Below are 12,233 nucleotides of genomic sequence, written 5' to 3' on the forward strand. Positions count from 1 at the left end.
TTGTACAGATTGACGTGGTACCTTCAGGCGTTTGAAAATTGCTCCCAAGGATGAACAAGACTTGTGGAAGTCTGCAATTGATTTTCCCGTGATGTGAAGCAAAGAGGCACTGAGTTTGAAGGTAGGCCTTGAAATATATCCACAGGGACACATCCAATTTACACAAATGATGTCAATTAGCCTATCAGAAGCTTCTAAGGCCATGCCATAATTTTCCAAGTTGTTTAAAAGCACAGTCAACTTAGTGTATGTAAACCTCTGACCCACTGGAATTGTGATACAGTGAATAATAAGTCAAATAATCTGTCTGTAAACAATTGTTGGAAAAATGACTTGTCATGCACAAAGTAGATGTCCTAACAGACTTGCCAAAACTATAGTTTGTTAACAAGAAATTTGTGGAGTGGTTGAAAAACTAGTTTTAATGACTCCAACCTAAGTGTATGTAAACTTTCTGACTTTAACTGTATATGTTATGGTAAATGTGTAAAAATAAACTCATTGAGAGAAGCCTCTTTGGCGTGCTGGGTAAGGTGACATAGAGAGCACAGGTTGGTGGCACCTTAATTGGGGAAGACGGGCTCGTGGTAATGGCTGGAATGATATCAAACACATGGGTTAATGCCATTCCATTAGCTCCGTTCCAGCCATTATTATGAGCCGTCCTCCCCTCAGCAGCCTCCACTTGTAGAGAGAGTCTCGCTTCTCTACTGCCTCCTTATACTTTTTCTAAAACACAAAGTTACGTTTGTTTTGTTTCCAAGGTCTGCTACATCGTGACATTTTCCCTGAAAATATCCCATTCAAATCTTGAAAACGTTGGTTACATTTTACGTAGACCATCCGTCATGAGCTACATAACATTGTCACAAGCACGACATAATAGATGTTATTAACAGTCATGACAGTTGATGTCTGCTTATGAAAACTGACATTACACTGACCTTACACTGACCTACATTAGTTTGCTAATGATAGTTGAGAATAAACACTTGTGGAAAGAGTATTTTTCCCGTCTTCTTAATACTTGTTCTGATGGACGTTTAAAAAAAGACATTACACCTATACCTTTAGGTGATGTAATCACATGATGATATGGATTGCATTGGTGAAAATAAGCCTATTGTGTCAGGAAGTTGAGAATTCAGCGAGGTTTAAATCTTATTTTTGCATCCCTCTTTATACTTATTCTGAAAACAGAACAAAAGAAAACTAGTGTGTCCAAAAATGTTAAGCAGTACTGAATCTTGTAAAATCATATCATCAGCCAAAATAAGACATGATGCAAAAAAGCCCTGGTAGCATGTAAAGTACAGGGCCTTCAGAAAGTATTCAGACCCCTTGACTTCTTCCACATTTTGTTAGGTTACAGCCTTATTCTAAAATGGATAAAATTGTTTTTTTCCCACCTCATCAATTTACACACAAAACTCCATAATGACAAAGCAAAAACAGTAAAAAAAATTTTTTTTGCTAATTTATAAAAATATGAAAACTGGGGAAATCTCATTTACATTCAGACCCTTAACTCAGTACTTTGCTGAAGCACCTCTGGCAGCGATTACAGACTCGAGTCTTCTTGGGTATGATACTACAAGCTTGGCACACCGGTTTTTGGGGAGTTTCTCCCATTCTTCTTTGGAGATCCTTTCAAGCTCTGTCAGGTTGGATGGGGAGCGTTGCTGTACAGCTATTTTCAGGTCTCTCCAGAGATCGGGTTCAAGTCCGGGATCTGACTGGGCCACTCAAGGACATTCAGAGACTTGTCCCGAAGCCACTCCTGCGTTGTCTTGGTTGTATGCTTAGGATTGCTGTCCTATTGGAAGGTCAACCTTCGCCCCAGTCTGAGGTCCTGAGCGCTCTGGAGCAGGTTTTCATCAAGGATCTCTCTGTACTTTGCTCCGTTCATCTTTCCCTCGATCCTGACTAGTCTCCGAGTCCCTGACGTTGAAAAACATCCCCAAAACATGACGCTGCCACCACCATGCTTCACCATAGGGATGGTGCCAGGTTTCCTCCAGACGTGACACTTGGCATTCAGGCCAAAGAGTTCAATCTTGGTTTCATCAGTCCAGAGAATCTTGTTTCTCATGGTCTGAGAGTCTTTAGGTGCCTTTTGGCAAACTCTAGGCGGTCTGTCGTGTACCTTTTACTGAGGCGTGGCTTATGTCTGCACACTCTACCATAAAGGCCAGATTGGTGGAGTGCTGCAGAGATGGTTGTCCTTCTGAAAGGTTTTCCCATCACTACAGATGAATTCTAGACCTCTGTCAGAGTGACCATCGGGTTCCCTGACTAAGGCCTTCTCCCCCGATTGTTCAGTTTGGCCGGGCGGCGAGCTCTAGGAAGAGTCTTTGTGGTTCCAAACCTGATGGAGGCCACTGTGTTCTTGGGGACCTTCAATGCTGCAGAAATGTTTGGTACCCTTCCCCAGATCTGTGCCCCGACACAATCATGTCTCAGAGCGCTAGGGAAAATTCCTTTGACTTCATGGCTTGGTTCTTGCTCTGACATGAACTGTCAACTGAGGGACCTTATATAGACAGGTGTGTGCCTTTCCAAATCATGTCCAATCAATTGAATTTACCACAGGTGGACTCCAATCAAATTGTAGAAACATCTCAAGGATGATCAATGGAAACAGGATGCACCTATTATTTTTGTAATACATTTTATAATAAAGCTGTAACGTAACAAAATGTGGAAAAGGGGTCTGAATACCTTACGAAAACACATCATATGAAAACAGACCCTGTTAATCCTGACTGTGTGTGTGTGTGTGTGTGTGTGTGTGTGAGACTCACCATGCTCTGTAGCTGGGAGGCCTCTTTGGCGTGCTGAGTCTCCAAAGTCTCTGGAAGCTTTGAGTAGAGAGGAGTGGAGAACTGCTGCTTCCCTGCCTCCTTGTACTTGGCCTGCTGCCCACGCCTACGCACACACACACACACAAAAACAGTAGAGTTGAAAATGTGATGGAAGTTTTTAAATATTCACATGAAAATCTGTCACCAAATGGATGGAAACCTACAGTCGTGGGCGCTACCATCAGTCCTGTGTCATGCCAACAGTAAAGCATTCTGAGACCATTCATGTTTGGGGTTGCTTCTCAGCCAAGGAAGTGGGCTCACTCACAATTTTGCCTAAGAACACAGCCATGAATAAAGAATGGTACCAACACAACCTCCGAGAGCAACTTCTCCCAACCATCCAGGAACGGTTTGGTGACGAACAATGCCTTTTCCAGCATGATGCACCTTGCCATAAGGCAAAAGTGGCTAAGTGGCTCGGGGAACAAAACATAAATATTTTGGGTCCACGGCCTGGAAACTCCCCAGACCTCAATCCCATTGAGAACTTGTGGTCAATCCTCAAGAGGCAGGTAGACAAACAAAACCCCACAAATTCTGACAAACTCCAAGCATTGATTATGCAAGAATGGGCTGCCATCAGTCAGGATGTGGCCCAGAAGTTAATTGACAGCATGCCAGGGTGGATTGCAGAGGTCTTGAAAAAGAAGGGTCAACACTACAAATATTGACTCTTTGCATCAACTTCATGTAATTGTCAATAAAAGCCTTTGACGCTTATGAAATGCTCGTAATTATACTTCAGTATTCCATAGTAACATCTGACAAAAATATCTAAAGACACTGAAGCAGCAAACTTTGTGGAAATTAATATTTGTGTCATTCTCAAAACCTTTGGCCACGGCTGTACAGTAGCTGTTGACATCAATGTCATCAACTACAGAAAATAAGTAGAAGTTGGGGTTCACGCCCAAGCTCTTATTTCATTAGCGGTGCTACTGATGAAACAGAGATGTCCTTTAAGTGTGATGAGTGGTGGTCAGTGCTGTAGGGCTACTGTATTGTACCTGGCTCTGGAGCTGGGAGACCGCTTGGCATGTTGGGTCTCCAGAGTCTTTCGCATCACAGAGTAGAGAGACCTTGCCTTCTTCTTCACTGCCTTCTTGTACTTCGTCTGAAAGACAATTATTGAAACCAATGTAGGGATTCAAACCAACACAGATAAATTACATAAACTACGATTGACTTCAGTCCGTATCAGAGGTGTAAACATCTTAACAGTGTAAAAATCTGTAAGCTGCTTATCTCGCTAACATTGTCATTAAAGTAAGAACATGTATGTGAACTGTGGGTGAACTATCCCCCAAAAGAGAATGGCATACCTGCTGCTCTTTTCACCTGACTTTGCAGTTCAGACACATTTCTGACAGATTGGGTATCCATGGTATCAGCTAGACCAGATGGGAGATATTTTTCTTCCCGCTATCTTTGTACTTGGAGGGTAGAAGAAAAGACAATGAATACATAATGGATTTGGATACTTAATATTATAAATTGGGTGGTTCAAGCCCTGAATTCTGATTGGATGAAAGCCATGGTATAGCCATGGTATATCAGACCATGTACCACGTGTATGACAAAACGTTTATAATAGCAATAAGGCTGCTCGGGGGTTTGTGATATACGGCCAAAATACCACGGCTAAGGGCTGTGTCCAGGCACTCCGCATCGCGTCGTGCATAAGAACAGGCCTGATCCTTCTCGCCTCTCCTCTTCAGATGAAGAGGAGGAAGACCGTGACAGCGTCTTTGTGAGCGCTTGAGCTCTCTCTGTCTCTGTCTCAGGGAGTTGAGAGTAAGCCGAACCAGAGGAGACTTTCTCACCTTTGTACTTGATAAAGCAAATAAATGGATGTGAGTTGAGGTCATCCTCTGTGGTTCAGCAAACAAAGGAGAATAGGAGGAGTGCTGCACAACAGAAAGAGAAATCCCAAAATAAGTCATACCCAAATAAACTTCTGACAGTGGACTAATTCATGGTAAAAAAAGCTTTGGATCAGTCAGATAACAAAGGCAGAGATTTGCTTCATTTTAGAAAGCTCAGACTTTATTCCATTAGATGGACAGGTACACTGAGTTTAATACTGATGTAATGAATGTATTTGTCAGTAACGAAGCGTTTCCTCTGAATTACAGTGGGTATCATAAGTATTTTGTTACAAAATTGGGATTCTGTTCTTTTTTGTCAACGGTCTACACAAAATAATCTAATGTCAAAAACATTCTAACATTTCTTACAAATTAATTATACCTTAGATATACCTTAGATAAGTATTCACCCCCCTGAATCAATACATGTTAGAAATTACTTGGGTAAGTCTCTAAGAGCTTCGCACACCTGGATTATGCAATATTTGCCATTATTCTTTTCAGAATGCTTCAAGCTCTGTCAAGGTGTTGGGGATCATGGCTAGACAGCAATTTTCAAGTGTTACCATGGATATTCAAGCAGATTTAAGTCAAAACTGTGACTTGGCCACTTAGGAACATTCACTGGCTTCTTGGTAAGCAACTCCAGTGTAGATTTGGCCTTGTGCTGTAGGTTTTTGTCCTGCTGAAAGGTGAATTCCCCACCCAGTGTCTGGTGTAAAGCAGACTGAAGCAGGTTTTCCTCTAGGATTTGTCCTGTACTTAGGTTTATTCCTTTGCCGTGTTTCCTTGTAGTATAACTTTAGTGCCTTGTTGCATACAGGATGCATGTTTTGGAATATTTTTATTCCACTGTCATTTAGGTTAGTATTGTGGAGTAACTACAATGTTGTTGATCCATCCTCAGTTTTTCTCCCATCACAGCCATTGAACTCTGTAGCTGTTTCAAAATCACCATCCTTGAGCAGTTTCATGGTGACATCCCTGAGCAGTTTCATTCCTGTATGAGTTCAGAAGGACGACTGTACCTTTGTTATGCTAAGGAATGTATTGTGTCTTTGTTGCTTGCCAAGGTGACAATGTGCCAGGAAGAGGGGAGAGCGAGAGAGACAGAGACAATAGAGAATTATGCCAACTCACCTCAGAGATGAAAGCGCAGATGTTCTTGGAATGCTGCAACTCTTGGAATGCTGTTCTGGACCTTTGGATTTCTCATAAACCTCCCTGTACTTCACCTACAGGATAGCAGGAGAGAGTTGTTATTTTGTCTTTCTTAGGCTCACCACCACCCACCTAATTCGATGGACAACTTTATTATTTTAATAACATGGTGCCATGACAAACAGTAAAATACTGGTCAATACAAACATATTGTTTTCAACATAAGAGATATCTACACAGGCCTGAAGAAAGGCTGCTTTTCTCCTAACCCTTTACAGGTGGCTACGATCCATTACTGGACACTGCAGTGAAACCTGCCACAACCTCCCACAATAACAACAGGATGTATGTATCAGAGAACACAAGAGGATAAATCTTACTTACGTCACTTACCAGAACACTGCACCTACTGGCAAAGACAGGTTTTGTGCAAGGCGGGCTTAAGCAGCCGAGGCCTGACAGAAGAACACAGCACATAGTGTAGCTACAGTCTGCAAACAGTTAAACACCTGGAGTGTGTCAGCTGATATGTCTGGCTTCTGAATGGTTCCAGATAAGCTTATCGCAAGCTAATTAGGTAATGACAAATGACTAATAAGGCAATTTCTATAGGTGACCGCGCACTAAGAGCTAATTATTAAAGAATACAGTCATTTAAGCGTATGGGTCTGCTTGGCACATTGTCAGACTGTACCGGTTGTGTTACAGTGTATATTGTAGCTATAGCATAAAGGGGACAAAAGCTCAGCTAGCCAATTGTTCCTTGGGCAGATACTGCTTATCAGTGCTTTTCCATATGGACACTGATGCCAACCACTGGCATTGCATTACAATGGGGGCATATACAGTATTTGACCCTTGGCATTTTGTCAGCATCATTAGTTGGCACAGTAAAAGTCTCCAGAACAGGGGGAATAGAGATGGCCTTTCCATTTATTCAACTAGGGAACTCAGAAGCTGAAGAGAGGAAAAGAGACCCCTCTTGAACATGCAACAGAAGAAAGCTACACTGAAGTAATATAGTGTTAATCCTTTATGTCCTGCAACAATGTCTTTCATCCTGCCAAAAGTCTTCAAAAAGCCAGACTGCCTCTCCACTCTGGTGTTCCATTTTATAGCCAGAGTGCCTCTCCACTCTGGTGTTACATTTTATAGCCAGACTGCCTCTCCACTCTGGTGTTACATTTTATAGCCAGACTGCCTCTCCACTCTGGTGTTACATTTTATAGCCAGAGTGCCTCTCCACTCTGGTGTTACATTTTATAGCCAGAGTGCCTCTCCACTCTGGTGTTACATTTTATAGCCAGAGTGCCTCTCCACTCTGGTGTTACATTTTATGGCCAGAGTGCCTCTCCACTCTGGTGTTACATTTTATGGCCAGAGTGCCTCTCCACTCTGGTGTTACATTTTATGGCCAGAGTGCCTCTCCACTCTGGTGTTACATTTTATGGCCAGAGTGCCTCTCCACTCTGGTGTTACATTTTATGGCCAGAGTGCCTCTCCACTCTGGTGTTACATTTTATGGCCAGAGTGCCTCTCCACTCTGGTGTTACATTTTATAGCCAGAGTGCCTCTCCACTCTGGTGTTACATTTTATAGCCAGAGTGCCTCTCCACTCTGGTGTTACATTTTATAGCCAGAGTGCCTCTCCACTCTGGTGTTACATTTTATAGCCAGAGTGCCTCTCCACTCTGGTGTTACATTTTATAGCCAGAGTGCCTCTCCACTCTGGTGTTACATTTTATAGCCAGAGTGCCTCTCCACTCTGGTGTTACATTTTATAGCCAGAGTGCCTCTCCACTCTGGTGTTACATTTTATAGCCAGAGTGCCTCTCCACTCTGGTGTTACATTTTATAGCCAGAGTGCCTCTCCACTCTGGTGTTACATTTTATAGCCAGAGTGCCTCTCCACTCTGGTGTTACATTTTATAGCCAGAGTGCCTCTCCACTCTGGTGTTACATTTTATGGCCAGAGTGCCTCTCCACTCTGGTGTTACATTTTATGGCCAGAGTGCCTCTCCACTCTGGTGTTACATTTTATGGCCAGAGTGCCTCTCCACTCTGGTGTTACATTTTATGGCCAGAGTGCCTCTCCACTCTGGTGTTACATTTTATGGCCAGAGTGCCTCTCCACTCTGGTGTTACATTTTATGGCCAGAGTGCCTCTCCACTCTGGTGTTACATTTTATGGCCAGAGTGCCTCTCCACTCTGGTGTTACATTTTATGGCCAGAGTGCCTCTCCACTCTGGTGTTACATTTTATGGCCAGAGTGCCTCTCCACTCTGGTGTTACATTTTATGGCCAGAGTGCCTCTCCACTCTGGTGTTACATTTTATGGCCAGAGTGCCTCTCCACTCTGGTGTTACATTTTATGGCCAGAGTGCCTCTCCACTCTGGTGTTACATTTTATAGCCAGAGTGCCTCTCCACTCTGGTGTTACATTTTATAGCCAGAGTGCCTCTCCACTCTGGTGTTACATTTATGGCCAGAGTGCCTCTCCATGGCCAGAGTGCCTCTCCACTCTGGTGTTACATTTTATGGCCAGAGTGCCTCTCCACTCTGGTGTTACATTTTATGGCCAGAGTGCCTCTCCACTCTGGTGTTACATTTTATGGCCAGAGTGCCTCTCCACTCTGGTGTTACATTTTATGGCCAGAGTGCCTCTCCACTCTGGTGTTACATTTTATGGCCAGAGTGCCTCTCCACTCTGGTGTTACATTTTATGGCCAGAGTGCCTCTCCACTCTGGTGTTACATTTTATGGCCAGAGTGCCTCTCCACTCTGGTGTTACATTTTATGGCCAGAGTGCCTCTCCACTCTGGTGTTACATTTTATGGCCAGAGTGCCTCTCCACTCTGGTGTTACATTTTATGGCCAGAGTGCCTCTCCACTCTGGTGTTACATTTTATGGCCAGAGTGCCTCTCCACTCTGGTGTTACATTTTATGGCCAGAGTGCCTCTCCACTCTGGTGTTACATTTTATGGCCAGAGTGCCTCTCCACTCTGGTGTTACATTTTATGGCCAGAGTGCCTCTCCACTCTGGTGTTACATTTTATGGCCAGAGTGCCTCTCCACTCTGGTGTTACATTTTATGGCCAGAGTGCCTCTCCACTCTGGTGTTACATTTTATGGCCAGAGTGCCTCTCCACTCTGGTGTTACATTTTATAGCCAGAGTGCCTCTCCACTCTGGTGTTACATTTTATAGCCAGAGTGCCTCTCCACTCTGGTGTTACATTTTATAGCCAGAGTGCCTCTCCACTCTGGTGTTACATTTTATGGCCAGAGTGCCTCTCCACTCTGGTGTTACATTTTATGGCCAGAGTGCCTCTCCACTCTGGTGTTACATTTTATGGCCAGAGTGCCTCTCCACTCTGGTGTTACATTTTATGGCCAGAGTGCCTCTCCACTCTGGTGTTACATTTTATGGCCAGAGTGCCTCTCCACTCTGGTGTTCCATTTTATGGCCAGAGTGCCTCTCCACTCTGGTGTTACATTTTATGGCCAGAGTGCCTCTCCACTCTGGTGTTACATTTTATGGCCAGAGTGCCTCTCCACTCTGGTGTTACATTTTATGGCCAGAGTGCCTCTCCACTCTGGTGTTACATTTTATGGCCAGAGTGCCTCTCCACTCTGGTGTTACATTTTATGGCCAGAGTGCCTCTCCACTCTGGTGTTACATTTTATGGCCAGAGTGCCTCTCCACTCTGGTGTTCCATTTTATAGCCAGAGTGCCTCTCCACTCTGGTGTTCCATTTTATAGCCAGAGTGCCTCTCCACTCTGGTGTTCCATTTTATAGCCAGAGTGCCTCTCCACTCTGGTGTTCCATTTTATAGCCAGAGTGCCTCTCTACTCTGGTGTTCCATTTTATAGCCAGAGTGCCTCTCCACTCTGGTGTTCCATTTTATAGCCAGAGTGCCTCTCCACTCTGGTGTTCCATTTTATAGCCAGAGTGCCTCTCCACTCTGGTGTTCCATTTTATAGCCAGAGTGCCTCTCCACTCTGGTGTTCCATTTTATAGCCAGAGTGCCTCTCCACTCTGGTGTTCCATTTTATAGCCAGAGTGCCTCTCCACTCTGGTGTTCCATTTTATAGCCAGAGTGCCTCTCCACTCTGGTGTTCCATTTTATAGCCAGAGTGCCTCTCCACTCTGGTGTTCCATTTTATAGCCAGAGTGCCTCTCCACTCTGGTGTTCCATTTTATAGCCAGAGTGCCTCTCCACTCTGGTGTTCCATTTTATAGCCAGAGTGCCTCTCCACTCTGGTGTTCCATTTTATAGCCAGAGTGCCTCTCCACTCTGGTGTTCCATTTTATAGCCAGAGTGCCTCTCCACTCTGGTGTTCCATTTTATAGCCAGAGTGCCTCTCCACTCTGGTGTTCCATTTTATAGCCAGAGTGCCTCTCCACTCTGGTGTTCCATTTTATAGCCAGAGTGCCTCTCCACTCTGGTGTTACATTTTATGGCCAGAGTGCCTCTCCACTCTGGTGTTACATTTTATGGCCAGAGTGCCTCTCCACTCTGGTGTTACATTTTATGGCCAGAGTGCCTCTCCACTCTGGTGTTCCATTTTATAGCCAGAGTGCCTCTCCACTCTGGTGTTCCATTTTATAGCCAGAGTGCCTCTCCACTCTGGTGTTCCATTTTATAGCCAGAGTGCCTCTCCACTCTGGTGTTCCATTTTATAGCCAGAGTGCCTCTCTACTCTGGTGTTCCATTTTATAGCCAGAGTGCCTCTCCACTCTGGTGTTCCATTTTATAGCCAGAGTGCCTCTCCACTCTGGTGTTCCATTTTATAGCCAGAGTGCCTCTCCACTCTGGTGTTCCATTTTATAGCCAGAGTGCCTCTCCACTCTGGTGTTCCATTTTATAGCCAGAGTGCCTCTCCACTCTGGTGTTCCATTTTATAGCCAGAGTGCCTCTCCACTCTGGTGTTCCATTTTATAGCCAGAGTGCCTCTCCACTCTGGTGTTCCATTTTATAGCCAGAGTGCCTCTCCACTCTGGTGTTCCATTTTATAGCCAGAGTGCCTCTCCACTCTGGTGTTCCATTTTATAGCCAGAGTGCCTCTCCACTCTGGTGTTCCATTTTATAGCCAGAGTGCCTCTCCACTCTGGTGTTCCATTTTATAGCCAGAGTGCCTCTCCACTCTGGTGTTCCATTTTATAGCCAGAGTGCCTCTCCACTCTGGTGTTCCATTTTATAGCCAGAGTGCCTCTCCACTCTGGTGTTACATTTTATAGCCAGAGTGCCTCTCCACTCTGGTGTTACATTTTATAGCCAGAGTGCCTCTCCACTCTGGTGTTACATTTTATAGCCAGAGTGCCTCTCCACTCTGGTGTTACATTTTATGGCCAGCAGTTGCTAAAAGTTTTATGTCCACTTAGTTGTGGGTGTCTTAATTAGGGAGCACGTTGAGACATGTCGGAATTGTTCTGCATCACAGATGGACACTTTGTAATTAAGCAGATTCATGTTGCAAACTAATTGGTCTATTATGTTGAGAGAGAACGAGGAAATATTCAAATGGCCATTTGAAAACCTTTCCTGCCTCCCCACACACACACACACACCTTTTTCTCAATAAGTTAAGAGGGGAAGTGAGGGGGATGGGGACTTCTGAATGATAAGCAACTGAAATCCAAAATAGCTGCCTACGTTATACTTCTCTAGATCTCGTTCTTCTTATTTAATGGGAGGGAAGCACACACTCCTTCACTTTGACAGCCATTAAGAACATCAATCATTTAAAGCATCGTATCACCATAGTTACTTTAAAATTACCTTCTGAGTTGGAGTAGAGGGACGGAATTATGATCTAATCTACACATTTCTATGCTCGTTTGGTTCCCAGTTGCTCTCTAGCTATAGAAGAGACAGTCCTCTACCACTGGGCAAACACTGGTTGAATCATTTCCACGTAGGGTTGCTGAGGATGCTGCAGCTCCCCCTGATAAATCAGAATGTTTCATTTTTTAAAATGTTTTATTCTTCACAAAAGTAGTGTGGGCCTTTACTACTCCTGTATGAGCGCACCGAAGTAGCCGTCTCCATATTTTTTGGTTCACATTAGTTGACAACTGAACCAAATGCTAATCTAAACTAGATGTTGAAATTACGTCTGTGTCCAGTGGGCTGTATTGCCTACAGTGTACATTTTAGGACCCCTTCAGCCTCCAGATACACCTCTCTTTGAGTTTACCTTCCAATATAAACTCTCTCTCCTAGTGGTGTTGAGCACAAAATAGGGCTCACACTCATTTCAGTCCAGATGAATTATCCCCAGATTAGGCCACACGCCTCTTCATCTGTGGTGCTGAGGTGTAGGCATGACTAA

The 12,233-nt window shown here is 44.1% G+C and overlaps 1 protein-coding gene and 1 long non-coding RNA gene across 3 annotated transcripts in view; both read right to left on the minus strand.

Moving 5' to 3' along the window:
- LOC109909860 (LIM zinc-binding domain-containing Nebulette-like) overlaps positions 1-12,233 on the minus strand; it is an 85,250-nt gene that overhangs the window by 27,247 nt on the left and 45,770 nt on the right. The gene's annotated exons all lie outside the window — the stretch shown is intronic.
- The window catches only part of LOC109909869 (uncharacterized), a 43,952-nt gene that overhangs the window by 22,632 nt on the left and 9,087 nt on the right, over positions 1-12,233 (minus strand). For both annotated transcript variants that reach the window (XR_004204041.1, XR_002257810.2), the window contains exons 3-7: positions 5,876-5,970; positions 4,691-4,774; positions 4,190-4,300; positions 3,875-3,981; positions 2,805-2,928 (exon numbers count right to left, since the gene is read on the minus strand). This is a non-coding gene — a long non-coding RNA (uncharacterized LOC109909869). The remainder of the gene's footprint in view (positions 1-2,804; positions 2,929-3,874; positions 3,982-4,189; positions 4,301-4,690; positions 4,775-5,875; positions 5,971-12,233) is intronic.

The sequence above is a fragment of the Oncorhynchus kisutch genome, linkage group LG18, assembly GCF_002021735.2.
Source record: "Oncorhynchus kisutch isolate 150728-3 linkage group LG18, Okis_V2, whole genome shotgun sequence".
Classification (NCBI taxonomy): Eukaryota; Metazoa; Chordata; class Actinopteri; order Salmoniformes; family Salmonidae; genus Oncorhynchus; species Oncorhynchus kisutch.